Source organism: Panthera uncia, chromosome B1 (genome assembly GCF_023721935.1).
Source record: "Panthera uncia isolate 11264 chromosome B1, Puncia_PCG_1.0, whole genome shotgun sequence".
Taxonomy (NCBI): Eukaryota; Metazoa; Chordata; class Mammalia; order Carnivora; family Felidae; genus Panthera; species Panthera uncia.
In genome coordinates, this window is record NC_064811.1 from 127153593 (window position 1) to 127175060 (window position 21468).

Genomic DNA, 21468 nt, shown 5'->3' on the forward strand with positions numbered 1-21468 from the left:
ATAAATGTGGAAGCATGAGAGAAACAGAAAGGATACACTTGTAACTCATAACTTTTTCCATCACTTTCTTCTTCCAGCTTCAAATAACTTCCTCCTGTTACTTTCTTGATTATTCTCACAAAATCTAAGTCACATCCAATCCTATCCCTAGACACTAAAAGACACCACTTATTATATATGAATTATAACTGTTAGATCAATCTAATCTAACAGCATCTTGATCCAATGACAATGCTGCATTATCGAGTACTGTCTATAAACCCCTCTAGGGGCCAGACCACAATTACTCATGTCAATTTGTACATGATACACATGTAGTTCTGATTTAAAGAGATAAGACACAATTTACTGTAAAGCCCAGAGTAATGATTTTACTTGGCAAATAATATGGGGGTTATCTCTAGAAAATGCACAAATAAAATCTATGGCCTTTTCAACCCAATTCACTATTACAACCTGTTTCTCCTTTGATGCATTCTCTTTCCAATGCCTACTTTCCTAGGACCTTCCATTGCCTAATTCATATACGCAGTTTAGTAACTATGAAACTCTCCTTCTCTCTAGCCTTAAACCTCTCTTTGCTAAAATACTACTGCTTTTAGGTTTCTAGCTTCTCCTTTCTCACTCTACATACTGTCCTCAAGCTATTCACTATCATTGATTCAACAGCCACCTACAGTGGTGGTTCTCAAACTTCAATGGGATTAAAGAACACTTAAGGGACAAGAATACTTGTTAATATGCAGATTCCCAGGACCTATGGAAAGAATAAAATCTACGGCTCCCTCAAAATTAACGTCTTCTAAGGTAGGTTCCCAAGTACCTCTCACCACTACTCTCAAACAGAATTAACATCTTTATGCTCCAACAGTTTCTATTCCATACCTATGTTCTGAAATACCTTATTAAATACCTCTTTTGTTATCTGCCTTTCCCATTAGGAGCATAAACTCCCAGAAGGCAATTTTGGGTTTCCATTTTAGGATTTCCAGTGATTTGCACAAGAAATTAGCTATTAGCAGGCTATGAGTAAATGTTAGAAATCACACATGTACTGTCCAGATTAGAGTATAACAAGTGACTGAATAAAAACAAGAAATAATTACTCATTTTCTATTTTCCTCCACTCTTTGACATTCTGAATTAGGAAGGCTTATACTACAGTTTTCCTTGTTTCCCATTTATGAATGCATAATATACATTTCAGATGGACCTGGATAATATCAAGGATAAGAACATGGGCCTTGAAGTCAGACATTACTGAAGTAAAAACCCAAATACACCACTTCAAATAATCTCAAGTACACTTGTAATTGTCTCAACTCTAAAATGAAGCTTATACTTAATGAGTGGGTTTTATGTAAGAATTAAAAGGGAACATACATAAAGCATCCAATATCTGGTATTTGGTGATAAATTAGAATATGATAGATATAATTCTTATTAAGCCATAATTTTAAAACCGAACCATTAAAGCAAATGAGGGTGGGGAGGACTACCTTCCTCTCAAATAAGAACAGTTAAAACCAAAGATAATATATACATTACATAACCAATTTTAAAAACTCTACTTAGTTTTATAAATTAATTAAAATCACATTAATTTATAATTAACTTAATTATACAAATTTAGCAATTTTAATTTAAAATTTTAAGCAAAAACTCAAATGGCTTTTTTGCTTAAAGTGGCTACCCAACAGACTGCTGCATATGATCAGTAATCTTTAAGCCTATTGACAAAGAAACACTTGTAAAATTGATGTTCTTCTCCTTTCAAAGTATATTTTCCACTGCAGATTTAAATCCAATCAAAATTTGGTAGGTAGATACTGGTTTATATACACATTTGCAGAAATATACTCGACAGCAAATAAAAGAGGTAAGAGATTAAGTACAGAGGGAGTCCTTATGCTTCCTTAAAAGAAATCTACAAAATTTTACTTGGGGCATTCCACAGAAGCTTAGCAATTATTTCTAATAATTGGTTTTGTTAGCAACATATTTTGCTCTATTATAAAGGTCAAAACAAAGACTTAGTAGAAAACTTGAAAAACGCAGACATATAAAGAAGGAGACTTTATCTATAATCTCAACATCCAGAAATAATCACTTTATAAATTTGTTGTATTTCCTCCTGGTCTCCCTCTCAACAACGTGTGACAAATACATATTTCCAAAACTAATATAATAGATTAAACTACATAAAAATGCTAATACTCAACTATTCACTGACCTACAAAAACAGCAATTTCATACAGTTCAACCTAATACCATATGCACTATATGCATATGGATGTATAAATACAACTTTATATTCTTTCAAAACTTTATATTATGAGCATTTTCCTACATCTTCAATATTCTTCCCAATATGACATCTTAAGGCTGGAAGGTGGCTCAAACAAAAGGATATAATAAACTCATTTACCCATCTCCTTGATATTTGACACTGAATTATTTCCAGTGTTTCACCTTCATTTATTTAGTTTTCAGTGTTTCACCTTTAAAAATGATGCTAGTCTATGAAGATTCGTGTGCCTAAATCTTTCTGCAAATCTCTGAATTATATCCTTGAGATAAACTCCTAGAGGTAGGCCTACTGAGTCAAAGTTTATGAACATTTTAAGTACTACTTAAACATGTTCCTAAAATGCCTACCATGAAAGAATTAACATTACCAATTTACATTTCACCATTAGTATATGAAATTGCTCATTCTGTCTCAAAACTTTTTTTTTTAACGGTGTGAGAGATGATTTTATAAATCATCTGTGATTTGTAAGCTAATTCTTAGAGAAAGGAAAGCTGACAGGCAACATACACAGAAAGGTAAAAAAGGAGCACATTTTCAATATCAATGGTTCTCAAAATTTGGTATGCATAAGAATCATCTGAGAGGCTTGTTTAAAAATGAAAATCCCTGGATCTCATTCCAGTGATTCTGTCAAGAGGTTCTGATGTAGATTTGTGCTTTTAACTACCACAAGTGACACAGATGCAAAGTGATCTCTGAGCTATACTTTGAGAAACATGACTGCACATGAAGTACAAATGCTTTATATGAATAATTACTGCAACACATAAAAATACTCCAAATAGCTAAGTAAGAGGTAAATACATCAGTTATTTCTTATTCAAGATACAAATATTAGGTGATCATGTAATGTCTTCAGACCAAAACTTCGCTTCATCTCTGCAAATCACTGCTTAACTGAAAGTGAAAATACTTTAAAAATATATTACAGTATTTTACTATAATTAAATATATACCTATACCTTACACTCAATCTCTTCTGCAGCAAAAAATATATATGATATATATTTTTTTAAGTATGAATTTTAACACAGGTTATTTCCTAGCTGTGTGATTTAAATGCTATAACCTCTCTGAGCCTAGTTTCCTTATCTTTATTTTTTTTCCAATATATGAAATTTATTGTCAAATTGGTTTCCATACAACACCCAGTGCTCATCCCAAAAGGTGCCCTCCTCAATACCCATCACCCACCTTCCCCTCCCTCCTTATCTTTAAAAATAACAATAATACCTATCTCTTAAATGACATAATTAACATAGAAATGCATATGATCCAAATTAAGAGTTCAACAAATGTTTGTTGTAATTATTATGATATCATCATCACTCTGAAAGCACCTAATTCAATCAATCCACCAATCACTTTGCTTAAACAACAAAGAGAACTGTATACATCTTATCTGATAGACCATATATGGAAAGAGCACTACTAACATAAAGCCTGCCTTTAAAAACAACAACAACAAAAAAAAATTACTAAAAAAAAAATATGCTACGAACTGAAATAAACTTTTTAACAACACTGTTAGACAGCATTAGGGAAAACTGGTAATGCTAGAATTTAGTCCCAAATTTGTTCTCTTAAACATTTAGAGAATACTGTATATGAAAAAGATAAAACCATTTTCTTAGCTGAAATATGCTCGACTCCGCCCCCCAAAAAGGAGATGAAATAAGCAAATGGAAACATTTCAATATCACCCAGAACCTGATTCTTTAAGAAATTTCATCCTTCTTCCTAACTCCAATTTCTACAGCCTCCAGATCAAGTATTATTTGCCTTCTTTAAGAGTATATTTAAGGAAATTAAATAAAAACGTTCATATATAAATTGATCAAGGTCATCAAGGAGATTAGTGGCAGAGGATAATTAAATCCAGGTCTTTTGATGCTTGATCCAGGGCCCTTAAGAAAAGGCAGCTCTCCTAGGGCTTGAACTTCACAAAGTATTACCTATTTATTTTACATGAATTACTGTCTAATATAGAACATTCATAGTACCTTCTATCTTTCATAAGCAAGCCTTTTTAAGATGTGGTCAACATTTCTGATACTCACTGCCTTTCCTCCATTTACTCAACACATTGGAAGCAAGCTTTCATGTCCACCACTCCAATGAAACTTATATTAATGATTTATTTGTTGTTAATCCACCATTTAACATTTCAATATATATGAAATTTAGATACATCCTCGACCAAATCCCAAATGATATGTTCATGTTACAGTGTTCACAGAAGATTGTTTTTCTTTATGGGGATGGGGGGGTGGGGTGGGAGGGTGGCTATAAACTTTTTACTTATTGAATAATAGAAGATTACAAATACTAGTTGTTAAATTATATTACAGTCTTCCATAATTAATGTTTGAAGTATCTGAATTCAGAATAAAGTGCAGAATTATATTGGTAATATTTACATCTTTCAAGAAACATTACCACCAAGTATTTAAGTACATGAGAAGGAAAAGCTGTCTTCACATGGCAGTTTGAATATCATACATAACGGCAACTTCATGCTCAATTTGTTCTATAGCAAATTATTAACATTACTTAACTAATGTAAATATTTTTGGGTGTGACTGAAAGAAAACGTATCCCTATCATGGCAAAAACATAAATGTAGTTACAGAATATAAACTAGTGAAGAACAGAGAACTCAGTGTTTTTACATCATGTTCTGTACAAACCACTTTATGTACTATAGAGAGGTAGAGGAGTTGGCGAGAAAGGGAAAGGAGATTCATTTTCTTTCCTATGCAAAGCCCCAAGCAAAACTTTAAAGTGGGCAAAGTCTGGGGTACCTGAGTCTCACTGTTCTTTCTGCAATGGCAGTTCTATTCTGCTTTAGCTTTAGTCCTGTATTTTGTAATAAAGTATTTGTTTCAAAGGCATAGAAGATGAAAAAAATTATTAGATTATAATCACTGAAAATTAATAATCTTGGATGTTAAGTGTTTACTTTGTTGTATTCTTAAAAGTTACTTTAAAATAGCTACTATATGTTGTCATCAATATACTTTAAAATTGGTCTGACTCAGACTTCCTAAATGTCGTTATATCTATGAAACCACTAACAAAGCAAAAGACCAAAAAAGGAATACAAAACAACTCAACTACAACTCACTAATACAAGAATTTGCCATAATTCCATTACTGTAATCTATACAGCTAGAATTTGAAACTGAAAAAATTTACAAATGCTAACAATATTGTTTCACTTATATGACACAGGATAGTTAACACAAATCCTATATTTTAGAGAGATACTCTCATGATCAGTACCAGAGTTATGTTGATACATATGTTGAGGCTGAGCTAATAGCAGGGAGCATTTCCTGTACATTTCCTTATACTCAAGATGACTAGTACCAATGAACTTTTTATGGATTGATGAATGAAATAACATATAATCTCTAAAATGTCATGGGGGCACTCAAATTAGCTATAAAATTACTAAGGCTACCCAAACTTAAAGCAAAGAAAATTTTCTTAAACTTACTATTCTAATTTAAAAAAATAAGCACTGCTGCTTTAAGTGGCCAGCAGTCTCACATCAACTTCAGGCTGCAATCACAACATCCATTAGAGTGCTCCACAGCTCAGAGCAAGCAAGCAAGTGGTTGTCAGTGCAGCTAGTAAATCACCTGATCCTATTACAAAATCAATTACTGCAGTGCATTTCCATTGCTACACAATCTGATGATGACAAAATGATATTGGATAGCTACTGCAAGGTCAAGAAAACTGCTAAGAACATCTTTAATTGGTCTTTTATTTTTAATCATATGGTCCTAGTTATAATGCATCCATTTTAATTGTATATTTTTATTTGAAATAAATCTATGTAGTTACCTTTGGTTGCCTGGGACATTCGATGGATAATCTCTGCAACTGGTCTGAGGTATGGCTACAAGAGAACAGATCGGAGCAGCAGGTCGAACGGCTCAACCTCTTCATTAAAGAAGAAATAATGCTGCAGCCACAGCCACACATTGACTTGTTCGTTAGATGAGAATTTAACTTAAAAAATCAGAACTGGTAATGTCCCATATATACTCAAAATTGGCTAACTGCCTCATTCTGCAGCTCTCTGGCTGAAAGAAACACTGGTAAAAAAGAATAAAACATCAGCTTCCTATCAGAAGGAAGATACCAGACACAAACTCATCGCCAAGAAAAAGTCGACATTAAAAACAGAAGTCTCCCGGCTACTCTTTAGAAATAAGGTAAGGTGCTTTAATATTTCAAACTGTTTTATATTAAAGCCCAAGTACTTAACAAAGGAGCAAACTCAAGATATTACACCCCGAAATTATACTAACCACTCTTTCTGTCCTCCATCAGTTTAGATCTGTTTGCCTACTCCTTCAGCTCAGCCTATCCAACCTGTTCCCTCTGTAAATGCACACTATTTCAACAACCAACTGGAATGAGCCCCACCCCTCCCTGTCCTCATACACACTGTTCAAGAACTGCTCAATATCTGGAAAAGAACTGCTGCTGCATTGCTTTGAGAAACAACAGGGAGCAAATTACTGGACGGATTCTTTAACTTACCAATCAGAACTGCTGACCTTTTATGACTCTACGATTCAAGAAGTCTGCCAAACAGTCACAGTAAGAATAATCTACTGGTTTTACTTCTATGTTATAGATTTACAGAATTGTTTTCTATCTTATTATTTGATCTAAAATACAAAAACATAGGCATGTGTATTTTTTTTAAAACAAAACTTAGTAGATGATAAAAATCTTTTGAGTATTGCTGGGAGAGGGCAGGACGGTGGTTGATATGCAAAGTAAAAAAATTCCCTGTGAATACTGTAGTTAAACTTGAGAACTATGGAGTGATAAAATTCTATAGCAAAAATAGGGGTGTAAGTAATGATGGAATAAATAAGCAAGATAATCCAAGGAGACCCCTGCTATCATAAACATTAGAAGAGTTTTAATGAAAAGAAAAGGGCACGTGGATACATATAGGTATGGACAACACAGAGAAAAGCCACCAAAAACCTGGTTGTTTTGATACTGAATCTTCTCTCACTTGGTTATTTGCATCTTATGAAGTAGACGCAAAAACCACCCAGAAAACATAAACAATTGTACTATGTCAGCCACACTATAGTATCTTTTGTACTTAAGCATCCTCTTTTGCCAATAATGTATAAAGATATTTATTTATACCATGTTATGATTCACATTAAGTTTCCAGGACAAGGGAGGGTGACATTCACATAAATACTTTAAAGTCTTCCCAAATAGTCATATTTCAAATAACTGTAACTTAATGAACATTCACAGACCAATGATTACCAATCTCTGTTAGCACTTTTTTTGAGGGAGATAGTGTAAAAACTAAATGTAATAAGAAACACCTTGAATGAAAATGTACATTTTTAAAACTTCCTGTTTTCTGTGGCAATGAAAGGTTCCTTATTTGTGTATGCCTCATGCTCAATTTCGTTTCTGATTTAAAGCTTAAAAGAGCCAGTATTGCATTGCCTCTTCCTTCACCTTGCACTGCCCTTTTGAGATTCCTGTTATACTTAAATCAATTTCCAGAACATCTAAAAACAGGCATGCATTTCACACTGAAATTTTTTAAAAAATTCTTTTGTAGATAAAGGCTATGGAAACAAACAAGCAAAATAATGCAGTAACCTTTTACTCGCCTGCTGGAGGTACTGTCTGCTGCAGAGAATTTTAAATCCTCATCTGCAGATGCAATTGAGCTGGTATTGCCAAGAACTCTGCTTTTCCTGTGCTGCTGCTATACAGCTATTCATCAAAAGAACACATTATGTGAAAAATGTGAAGTCCTATCAGTTTAAGTTTCTCATATGATTTAACAAAAGAACTTCTAAAATCTAGCTAAAGCTCCTCTGTCACATTTTCAGATGCATGTCAGACATGCTGGGGTAAAAAGGTCTTATTGCTGCTGATGTACTCCTCCTATCAAATATGTGAGATTGGGAAGCTAAGGGAGGTATGAAAAATTAACCTTACTAACATAACACCTTACTAACATAAGAACAATGTACCAAGCATTAAAACCTCATACAATTTACACTGTCAACAAATGTATAGCATGCCCATAATAATTTGATTTCTATTAGCTTTATAATTAACAAAAGCCTATAAATAAATCTTTGTCTAAGCTTACAAACAAGCATCAATAAAAATCCCCACCAAATGCATAATGAGAGTAAGTTATTTTATTAGCTACCCAACATCAATGTTGTTTTTAAACAAAAGCATAAAAGATCCCAAAGTAAAGCTGACTTGTGAAATAACTTGAGGTGTAATGTTTCATCCCCCCACCAATACCCTCTGGATCTTATATGAGTTATAACTAAAATAGAATGTAAGCAATAAGGGCTATTTTCATCATTTATTATTTTTCCTTCAGTGTCAGCTGACCTAATGTACTATTGATTCCTAGGTTGCATATAGATGGAGGAAGAAAGCAAATCCACAAAGAAAAGGCTTTTAAAACTATCAGAAAAACAACAATATTTAGATATAAACAGTATCTTTAATCGTCTAGCTATAGATAAGTGTAAAAGGAAGGGGAAATGTTAATACGTGCTCACCAATGACAATTAAGCATCATGATTATTTTTAACAAACTAACTGCATTTTAAAGTGTGCTTTCCCCCTTAATTGCAAGTAACTCTAAATATCAAAAACTTGTTTTAAAGATTTTAACCTTTCTATTGAATTTCTACTTCTCTAAGAAATAAGGTGACCATCCTAATTACATGGTAGTCCAAAAGATGTGAAATCCACAACTACAACCCTGTAGGTGAGGGCTGCTCAGTGCCCAGATTTATGTATGTAAGTAAGCACAAGCTAACTTCAATAGTTCCTTTAAACTAAAATGTATCAAACAAAAACTTATCAAATTGACACTATTACATTATTTAAAACTACTTTTTCATTTAATACACTATCCTGCCACATATAGCATCCCAGTGAGAAGTAATTCCAGCAGTTCTCAAAATATGGACCTTGGGGGCCCCTGAGACCTTTACATGGAGTCTATGGGATCAAAATTATTTTCATGATACTAAGACAATATTTGTGTTTTTCACTCTCAATACCTAATGAACATACATTGAAGTTTTCCTCAACCCACATGGCATGTAGTATCACAACAGACTGAATGCAGAAGCAGATATGAGAATTCAACTGTCTTCTGTTAAGCTGGACTTTAAAGAAATGTGAAACAACATCATCTATCTCATTAATTTTTTGTTTCGAAAAATATGGCTATTTCCCCAAAAATATGTTAATTGTGTGAACATGTAATTAGCTATTATTTTTCAAGTTAATAAATGAATACTTTCAAAACTTCTCAGTTTTACTTTCTAATAGGGTAAATGCTGAGATACGTAACCTAAATAAATCAAAGCTCTTTGAGGTCTTCAGTAATTTTTAAGGGTGTAAATGGGTACCCAGACCAGAAAAAAAAAAAATGAGACTCACTCAATTCTCTGCTTACATTTTTCCCTTAAATCAAGGCTTACAGTTTTTGGTTAAAAAAATTACCCCAGTAATTTTAAAAGCAGTAATCCTAAAAATATTCATTTAGAAAAGCAAATATAAAATGTTTTCAATTTTCACTGATGTCACTTTTAATACTTAACTTTCAGTCATCTTATTTATTAAGTACAATTATTATTGGCTGTGTTTCACAGTACTATTAAAAACCAACACCTATTTTTTAAGTAGTGGATAACTACTAGTAACATACATACAATGAAAAAGAGACAAAATCCATTGTTAGAAAAATGGAAAATATGAGATTATATATTTTTAATATAAAAAGAAACCATAAGAACAGTTTCTAAAATTCATCATGCCTGTACAAAAATCACTAGTTTTAAATATTTTTTTTCTTGAGAAGAAATACATAAACTTTAAATAAAATACATCTCAAGAAGGGATTGGCATTCAGTAATAAAAAGTTGGTTATGGGGAAAAAACCTTTCAAGACTATATGAAAGACAATTAGAAAACTTACACTATAATAAGTTAATTAGAGTAATTTCTGTAGCTGAGAACAGTTGAATGTTTGATATAGTCAAACAGGAAAGAGAAGGCTTCTTATCTCCCAAATTTTTATGTACTAGCCTACATTTCCCCCAGTAAACCCCACAGGGATTTTTTAATTTTTTTTTTTTTTTTACATTTATTTATTTTTGAGAGACAGAATGAGACAGAGTGCAAGCAGAGGAGGGGCAGAGAAAGGAGACACAGAATCTGAAGAAGGCCCCAGGTTCTGAGCAAAAGTTCAGCACAGAGCCCAATGTGGGGCTCGAACCCACAAACCATGAGATCATGGCCTGAGCCTAAAACCCCACAGGGATTTTTTTTTTTTTTTACATTTATTTATTTTGGAGAGACAGAATGAGAGCACAAGCAGAGGAGGGGCAGAGAAAGAAGAAGATATAAAATCTGAAGAAGGCTCCAGGCTCTGAGCAAGAGTTCAGCACAGAGCCCAACATGGGGCTCGAACTCACAAACCATAAGATCATGGCCTGAGCCAAAATCAGGCACTTAACCAACTGAGCAACCCAGGCGCCACCCCACCCCACCCCACCCCACCCCCACCCCGCCCCAGCCACAGGAATTTTGAAAGAGGATCTCCTTGGTTCTGTCCTTAATCAAACCCCATGTCCTTGAGCTCTGGACACTCAATCATTCAACTATTTACTAAGCACCTACTATATGCTAGGCAGGTATAGATAATGAAGATGTAACAATGCACAAAACATAAAAATCCTTCCAGCCTTCTTTGAATTTATATTCCAGGGGGAGAAGACACACAACAAACCAAACAAATACCATAGCAGGTGGTGACAACTGGAAAGGAAAGGTGGGTGCTGGAGGGGGAGGAAGGATGAAATGGTTAGAGAAACACATTTTCTCTTATTAGAAATACAATTTTTTTACATTTAAGAATATTTTCTAAATGTTAGTAGTGGCAGCAAAAATGTGGTCAGTGGTCACAAAAACTTTATTTTTTAATGAAAAATCTCAATTATATATAAAAGTAGAAAAGCATAATGAACTCCTATATACCCACTCATCATCCATATTCAACAGTTATCCAAGATATTACCAATATTTTTACCTTTGTCTCTTTTTCTTTTTTTGAGATATTTTAAAGTAAATCCTAGACATAAAGTCACTCCTTCTCCCACCCACCCATATATCATGTATATTTAAATAATTTATCCATTGCTTTATATACTCACAAAATCACTGACATCACAACTCATATTAACAATTTCTATGGTATTAACTAATACCAGTCAATATTTATATTTCCAATATCATCTCAAAAGTGTCTTTTCTAGGTAATTTGACCTAAAAAAGAATCCAAACAAGAACCATTCTTTGTTTGCGGTTACTATGTTTCTTATATCTCTTTTACTTGATAGTAACTTCCCATGTCCCTCTTTCTCATGCCACTGACTTGGAGAAACCACATTAGCTTTCCTATATTCTGAAACTGTCTGCATGTTTCTTCACTGTGTCACTTACTTTCTACCCCAATCTCTCCTATTTCCTACAAATAACTTCTGATGATGCCTATTCCAAATTCCAACCTCAACAGAAATACTAAAGATACAGGTAGCAGACACAGAAGTCCTTCAAACTTCAAAGAATCAAACAGCAATTTAAGTCTATTGGTGATTTTTGAACACTTGTTGAAATTAATTTGAAAAATTTAATATGGTGCAATAGCTCTGAAAAGACAGAAGAGGGAACTATACATTTAGGAATTCTACACTTAAATAGCACTAAATTTTGTTTTAAATTTAAGCACTGATTTTCAAGTTGACAACGGTTAAAAATACAGTAATGATTACTGTTTTATATATCTTCTTTCCCACAAACAAACAAACAAAAAGCCCTACAACATAAGAAAAAGATTTGGAAAAATAAAGACTGAATGCATAGATATGTTTAAGTTGTAACACATTAATAAATAACCATTAACCAAAGTTACCCATTCAATTATTCTAACAATGTACTTCCACATTCTAAATAACTTTCTTTAATAAAAAGCTTATCTAAATAAAACCAATGTATGTGTTTTTAATAACCATTTTAGTTCAAATAAGTGCAAAATGTTTTTAAAAGGTTTTTTAGTCATCAGGAAAATTCAGAAATAAAGGCTTTACAGCAAATTACTTTTACATATCAATTTATTCAAAGGAAAACTGCAAAAAAGACATTAGTAATAGTGATATCTCAAGAATAAGTCTATATAGCCTATAATGTTTACTAGTCAGAAGGTAAAGGAAGAGTCATTGTAGTCAGTTTCCAATGGATTTCTCTACCACTCTTGTCATCCCCAACCCCATAAAAAAAGGTGGGGGAGGGGGAGAGAAAGTTCAGGAAACTTTTATAATTTGATGTTTAAAATAAACTTTTTGGGGTGCCTCTGTGGCTCAGTCGGTTAAGCATCCAACTTCAGCTCCAGTCATGATCTCACGGCTCGTGAGTTTGACCCCACATGGGGCTCTGTGCTGACAGCTCAGAGCCTGGAGCCTGTTTCAGATTCTATGTCTCACTCTCGCTCTGCCCCTCCCCCACTCATGCTCTGCTCCCCCTCCTCTCTCTCAAGAATAAACATATATACATGCATACATAAACTTTCTAAGAAGATTGACACAGCGGCCAAAATAAACTTTACTAGTGATGAGGCACATTTATTTTCACCTTCTAAGAGAGTATCTAATAAATTGACTTGCCTTTTGATATGTTTAACTCTCAAAAGGTAAAAGAAATGTATCACCTTAGTCAATTAAGAAGAATGATCCAGATGTGCATGACCCATCATAGCACAGAGACACTATTAGGAAATCAACGCATCTGGGCACTAGGTCACACAACTCTCAGCAGGCAATACTGTCTTAAACAAGTCATCACCTCATAAATAAACATCCATTTGCTCACTTAAAAATGTCAGCATAATAATCTCCTGCTGACTTGCTACCACAGTCCCATCTCTTTGCGAACCAGCTCCACTAAGAATGAATTTACTGGGGCGCCTGGGTGGCTCAGTCGGTTAAGAGTCCTACTTTGGCTCAGGTCATGATCTCACAGTTTGTCAGTTAGAGCTCTGCATCAAGCTCTGTGCTGCCAGCTCAGAGCCTGGAGCCTGATTCTGTGTCTTCCTCTCTCTCTCTGCCCCTCTCCCACTTGTGCTCTTTCTCTCTCTCTCTCAAAAATAAACATTAAAAAAAAAAGAATGATTTACTTGTAAGTGAGGAAAACCATTTACAGGGTGAAAACTAGAGAAAGAAGAAGAAAAACTAGAAGGAAGGAAGGAAGGAAGGAAGGAAGGAAGGAAGGAAGGAAGGAGTGGGGTGTAACTGGAGAACCACCCAACTATGTTCAGTTTGCTATGTCAACTTCTATGGATTATAAAAAAGTTTTAATATGTGTAGAGACAGACAATTCATTTTTTTCCATTTTACAGCTTAGATGAAAGCAAAATCAAATACAGTCTTAACATACATAGCTAGATAACAATAATTAAAATGTTCCCTACCTGATGTAATCTAATTTATGGCAATCAGCATCTAGTTATTTCCTCTCTGCATATTTCCTCCACGGTGCAGTGAAATGGCCCCAAAAGAAAAGTGAAGAATTCTGTCTAGAAAAGTGGTATTTTCCAGTAAATTACTAGCCAAAATGGAAAGCTAGTTCAGATTACAACATAACTTCACTACGTAAAAGAGCATTGAATTTGCCACTGATAACGAGAAATAGTCAAGCCAGAGGGATGACTTGAGAATTATCATATTTTCAAAACCATTAGCACTTCTACTTTTTCTAATTAAGCTGGCTCTGTAGTAAAACAAAGAGCCCTTTTTTATACTAGTTTCTGCCTAATAAGCAAGATGGCATCATTACTCCATCTCTTTAGAGCAAGTAGAGTACTACAGTACTCTATTCAATTAAGTACAAGAGTAATAACCAAAACATGCAAAGAGCAAACCCAATAGTCAGTCCCAAGATTCCTTTTATACATAGCAGTTTATTCAGTCAACCCCGGGTGATCAACAGGGAGTTATATCAAAGGCAGACTGGCCTTACAGTCACAAAGCAGTGATTCCAAACCAGGTGGAGGGGCAGGGCAGGAACTAGAGTTTTCAAAAGCACAGTCAATACAAGAATACATCGATTTTCTTTGTACTACAAACTATAGAAAGTAATGCTTTATAAATGCCTAATAACACCTTCTGTTTGTGTATAATAATAGGTATGGGAAAGAGGGAAGCAGAACCTTTTTCCCTATTTATAAAATGTAGGATAATAATGGTTTTAATAGGTATTAGGGGTGTGGGAAAGAGGAAATCCTGGAGAAAAATGGCATAGGACACTGACCTATTTCTAAAAGTCAGGGATGACTTAAACTATAAAGTCTCCCTAATGGCATCACTTTATAATAACTGAGATTCAAACTGGAAACCCTACATTATCCAAAACTAAAACTATGGTCATAATATCCTACCTTTTAAAAAGAAAAGTATATATTATTAAAATTTAGTTTTATCAAAAAACATTTTAAATTGTTTTACTACCCAGAACATATTCTATGGAATTTATATTTTATTGTAAGGCTTTTAATCACTTTGGAGCTAGAATTGCTAATTTCTATAACAAGTGGGTTCAGACCAGTCAGAAACCCTGAAAAGCAATGTCTGAGGATGTACTATATATAAATAAAGAAGTACAATACTTACTCTGAGTTAAAGAAGTAGCCAGTCATCCATGGCAAATAATAATACTAACCAAACAGAAAATGTTTACCTTATGCTATTAATAGAAGCTAGAGATCTTCAACTTTTTCCCTTAATTGAACACTTTCCAAATGAAATCTTATATAGAACTCCAACATTTGAAATATAGGAACAATGTTATTAGTATAAAATTTTTATGAGTTAGATTTCATGAATTATATTTATTTACATAAAGAAAATTAATAAGGCAATGGGCTAATAAATACAAAAATATGTAATCATTGAGTTTTTATCAGTTTCAGCAACTTATTTCTGTACTGTTTTGGTTAGATTATATTAAGAAAATCTTGATGCATAAAGATAAGTAAGCAGTTCAATGAGAAATTTGTAAAAGATATATTGGAACAGTTCGATCCAAAGCTAAATCACTAACAGCTTCCAACAACTGTTAACTTATTATAAATGTATAAAACTAAAAATACCCAAAACTTAAAATGAGTAGAAACATTATCTGTAACAGAATACGCTCAAGATAAAACACTTACTGATTCATTAACTACATAAATGACTATTAGTATTATTGACACTGTGGTCAGTATTTTCACCATCATTTATGGCAAAGATGCTAGTGGCAAAACCAGCTTAGAAGTGACAGTGTGTAGATTCATGGCAATACTACACAAATAATCGATGTTATTTTATTGACCATAATCACTTATGTTCAAAGTCTTTCATTCACAGGATTATTCTTTTTTTTTTTTTTTGCTTGTTGATTCTTTTCCTCATTTGGCATCACATTTTTCTCTTTTCCCACTAAAATTTCCTCTTTCATTAAAAAAGCATCAGGGGTCCAGTCAGTTAAGCATCTGACTCTGGATTTCAGCTCAGGTCATGATTTCATGGTCATGAGATGGAGCCCCATGTAGGGCTCCACACTGGAGTACATAAGATTCTCTCTCTCCCTTTCCCTCTGCCCTTCTCAAAAAAAATCTTTTAAGTTAAATAAAATAAAGTAAAATAGGTATCAGTTTACAAATACTGGGATACATATTTGTAACTAAGCTTTGTATTGAACTATAAAGGCCTTCTAGTGCTATTCGTTCTTGGAGCAATATCACATGCCCATTGACAGATATTTCAAAGTTCTCTGGGAAATGTGAGTTCAAAACTCTGCACCCCTGTGTAGACCATTATGAAAGCTAAGATTTACATAATACAAAATGAAAGTACTGCATAAAGGGAGAAATGAAAGCCAACCTCTTTTTCACAGGTATAATAACATATATGCTTATATATGAAAAAAAATCTTATTCTTACATCATTCATGTTTAGTATTTAGCAGTTACATGTCAGGAAATATGAATTTTAGTTTTTCAGTGTGTAACCAAAAGAAATTTATATATATATGTAAATGTAGATATGGATATAAGTACAAATATAGATATACTAAGTAAAAAAAAGTGGCAAAATACTAACAAAATGTTAACAATGGGTGAGTCTAAGTGAAGAGTATACAGGTATTCATTGTACTATCTTCTCAACTGTAGATCTGAAATTTTTTAAACAAAAAGAAAATAAAAAATAAACATCAAAATTCTAAGACACTAGTTTATAGAATTTGTGTAATATTTGCTTCCACAGAATAGTTTGGAAACCAGTAATATAAAGTCCAAGATATCAAAATTTTTCATTCCTATACTGAAACAATATAGAAACACCATATATAACAAATAGTATTAAAATTTTTTCTTAACTGGCAACAAACTAGGAAATTATTTTTGAAACAGAAGACCCAAAGGATTAAAATAATAACCAGATATTTAAAAAAAAACAATTTCAAGAGAAAAAAATGATAACATATAGACAATTCATAGTAGAAATAATTGCCAAAAACTTACAAAAAGATGTTCAGCTTCATCAATAATAAAGGAAATGCAAATCAAAAACAATGAGAAAACATTTTTCAGTTGAAAGATTATCAAAAACAACATCAAGTATTAATGAGGAAGGTAGTAAAAAGAACATATTCATCCCCTGATGATGAGAGTAACTCTTGAAGGACAATTTCACAGTATTTAGTACATTTTTTTAAGTGCTTATACCTTACTATACAGCAATTACACTTTTTGTTAGCTGCCCTAACATCTCAAGGAGATGTAACAAGGTTGTTTATTGCAGCCTTGCATTTGACACCAAGGACTTCGAAACTAATCTAGCAATAAGAGAATGGTTAAACATTAAACCATAGTATAACCTTAAAATGATACACTAAGTATAAGTTAGAATAAATCAGATCTTAGGCCCTAATCCATAAGTATTAATGTGGCAGCAATACCAAATTTCCTAACCAAAATTCATTCTCACCCTCCATAGTAACGCATGTGGCTCCCTTGCAATTACATGTAACTAAATTCTCATCAAAGGAAAATGAATTTTAGAATGGATGCTTTTCTGTGATAGATATTTTAAGAAAGCTAGTATGCAGGTTATTTCTCCATCCTGATATGGCTGGCATGTGAGAATAAAGCACAACAGGATGACAGACCTAAAAGATGAAAGAAGCCTGGGTCTCCAAATGAGTACATCAAAGAGTTCACTGCTAGCCTGAAAATACGATAAATTCTCCAATGGTAACCCCATTATAACTAGAATCAAAATATAAATTCCTTAAATTCCTATCCAGGTCATATATAATTTGGCCCTTGCTTTCCTTTTCAAACTCATCACCAACCCCCCACCCCGCCAACCTCACTGTCTCCTTTTAATAAGCACAACAGATTTATTCCCACAATAGGGCCTTTAAATTTACAGGAATCCTACTTGAATTGCTCTTTCCCACAAACACTCATAAGGTTCTCTCCATGCCTTTCATCAGATCTTGCTACCTCTTCAGAAAGACACAGTCCCTCTAAACCATGCCCCGCCAATCCCATCAGATCCCACTTGCATCCATGCTCTATCCTCTTAACAGGGGCAAATCTAGGTTTTGAGGGGCCTAAAGCTTCTAAAAATTAGAGGATTTAAAAGAAAGACTACAAATTAGAAACGAAAGTGAATACATATTTGAAATGAAAAAAAATCAACAAAATATTAAAAGACTAAGAAATACCATAAATACACACAATCCAAAAAAATAACATTTTAATTAAAAGTCTGAAACACTTCTGTTATACCATATTTCCTATATTTTTTGACTGAGTACTCTTTGCTTGACTTTTTGAATGATTTTATAAGATTCCCTATACAGAGACCAAGAGGATAATTTGTCTTTACTCTGGCATAGTTGTTCAAAATTTGTAGAAACTGTAAACTTCACAACCTGTTATCAGAAACGTCATGTAAATTCTCTAAAGAGTTGACCAATGTGATGAATTTCTATCAAGCTTCTTTTGTACAGAAATTTGAGATTTCAATTTAAGTCTTCCTGTGTAGTAACTAACCTTATATGCTCAAAATTTAAGACATTTATTAACCAATCATCAGTGTCATTGTTGGTATGTTATGAGATTTTGCTATGTTCACTGGTCAGAGAATTTGATTTCAAATAAGTAAGTCATTCAGATATCCTTCCAATACTTTCATATGAGTCATTCTTTTTCATTAATTGGATTATCAAAAAACCAGGAGTCCATTCATTATTTCTGTTTATAATTTATTTTTCCCCTTAAATGAATTGCTTTTCTGTCCTCAAAACATTTTTATGTCACAATGCACTTCACAACATCAGAATAATTTCTAATTCTTCATGGCACTTATTTAATCATTGTTTCATATTCCACTAATTTTTATCTGAACTTTTCTCTTAATTAATAAATGTAATATAATATGTCCTTAACATACAGCCAAATCAGAAGTCTTATCATTTCTTACTTGCTTTACTAAAGTGTTCCAATAAGCAGATGAAATTACATATTTTAATTTTATTAAATATGGCATTTTCATCAAAATAGAAAAAACATTTGGTGCCTATGAAATTATATACACATTACATTATCAATTATTTTCTACACAGGAGCATTGACATTTTCAATCTGTGGGGTGAAAACTGAATCTTACAGTTTTAAATACCTGAAAATGTTTCCACGGACTTGATTCTGACTCTACATTTCAAATATAGTTTCTCCTCCACTACTAGCGGTGGCCTCATACTGCCAGTAATGGCCATTACAGGACACATTCACAGTGAAATACTCCCTCTAGTCTTACACATTCCTGTCAGGATGCCCGGAGACACTAGACATAATTACAATGGACGGTTGGCAATGATTTAACTATACATGGTAATGACTGAGCTCCATCTAATTATATACTATATCCAAACTAAATAAAATATATTCTCAATTCAGCTTTAGTCAGAACCAAACAAATTACCTGCCATAATTACTTACAAAACCTTCAAATATTTCTGTCTTTTCATATATTTGCCTGAATATAATTATATAACTGAATAAGAAAAAAGCAAAATTAAAAGAATTACCCACTATTACCAAATACAGTTGTGTTATAGGAATTCAAACGTTACATAACATTAATAGGGGGAAAAATTATCAACAAATCTCAGGAAGCTTAATAGAACATTAGAAATGGATCTCTTAAGGGGCACCTGAGTGGCTCAGTTGATTATCTGAGTTCAGCTCAGGTCATGATCTCACAGCTTGTGAGTTTGAGCCCCACTTCGAGGTCTGTGCTGACAGCTCAGAGCCTGGAGCCTGCTTCACATTCTGTGTCTCCCTCTCTGCCCCTCCCCTGCTCATACTCTGTCTCTCCTTCTCAACCATAAATAAACGATAAAAAATCAGAAATGGATCTCTTAAGAAAGTACAGCGAATATAATCAAAATATTACTAAGTTCACAATGAGAAGAGTATGCAACAGATGTAGGATTTGAACCTGCCTGACATCAAAGTTTAAGTTCAAATCATACCAGTTGTCTCAAAAACTGAATGGTGAACTAGACTGGCTTTCTTATTATTAAAGGTCTATAAAAGAAAGAATGATCCAATGCACAGAAGACTTACATAATTGAGATATTTTTTATAATTTTTTAATGTTTATTTATTTTTGAGAAAGAGAGAAACAGAGCACAAGTGGGGGAGGGGCAGAGAGAGAGGGAAACAGAATCTAAAGCAGGCTCTAGGCTGTTAGCACTGAGCCCGATGCAGGGCTCGAACTCAAGAACCGTGATCATGACCTGAGCCGAAGTCAGACCCTTAACCAACTGAGCCACCCAGGTGCCCCAAATAATTGACATATTTAAAATTTTAAACTTTAAAAAAACCAGGCTATCCAATTTCATAGTACGCAATAAACAGCATTTTCTTTTAACTTATTTTACTGTGGAGGCCACATATTAAATAACCATTTTTTAAATGTTCTGAATATTTTTCCAATTTGCCTACTGTATAGACTGTGATTTAAGTTAAAACTATTATAAATCAGAACTTCATACTATAGTTAAGACAGAAATTTGTTTTATTATATAGAAGGTTGTGTTGAGGTAGCAGTAAATTTATATGAGGATAAGACGGCTTCCACCAGACCCCAAATAAAACAAAACCAAATTTTCCCTGGCAATGCTAGACTACAACATAGAACTACATACACACATACTATTATAAGAACCCCATAGTACACAACTACAATAAACTACAGTTTTATCTAGCATCCAAACAAAAATAATAAAACAAGGAAGAAAAAGAAGTTCAAAACCTAGGTGACATATGGGTGAGCAGAAGAATATTATGATAATTTATATATACATTTTTAATCACTGTAAAATAAGATGTATGTCTCTTCGTTAGTAAAACTAACTCAAGAAAACTAAATGAAGGATAAAACTATTGTTTTAAAAGAGAAAAAATATCCAATCTAATAACCAGATTATGTAAGAGAAATATGGATTGACTATGTAAGCAGCAATTACCATAAATAAAGAAACAAAAAACTTCAGGAATAAAAAAGATTTGAAAATTCAATTTTAAACTGAACAATACAATCATAGTTTTTGCTTTAATCATCGGTAATTTTTTTAATTAAAAAAAGTTTATAGTTTTTATTATTACCCACATATTCACTTTTTTTAAATGTTGATTCCGTACTGTAAATGGCACTTGCAACCTGATGCCATTTCCATTCAGACTAATGAACTTCCTTTAGAATTGCTTGCAATGCTGGTGGGCTGGTGAAAAATTCCATTAGTTTTTGTTTACCTCTTCAATGGTTCTTTTGCTTCTAGAATCTCTCTCAGTATATTCCCAGCTGCTTGGCTAGCCCTAACTTCTGTCCCATGCTACTGGAACTACAGGAGGCTGGGATGCATCCAAAGCCAAGAAAGCTACAAACATACAATTCTTACACATTGCAGTTGCAGGCTTTTTTTTT

At 33.2% G+C, this 21468-nt stretch overlaps 1 protein-coding gene and 1 pseudogene across 5 annotated transcripts in view; one reads left to right on the plus strand and one right to left on the minus strand.

The window, feature by feature from the left end:
* FBXW7 (F-box and WD repeat domain containing 7) overlaps positions 1 to 21468 on the minus strand; it is a 512478-nt gene that overhangs the window by 125515 nt on the left and 365495 nt on the right. The window lies entirely within an intron of this gene.
* Positions 6192 to 21468, plus strand: part of LOC125922445 (60S ribosomal protein L7a-like) — a 29376-nt pseudogene continuing 14099 nt past the window's right edge.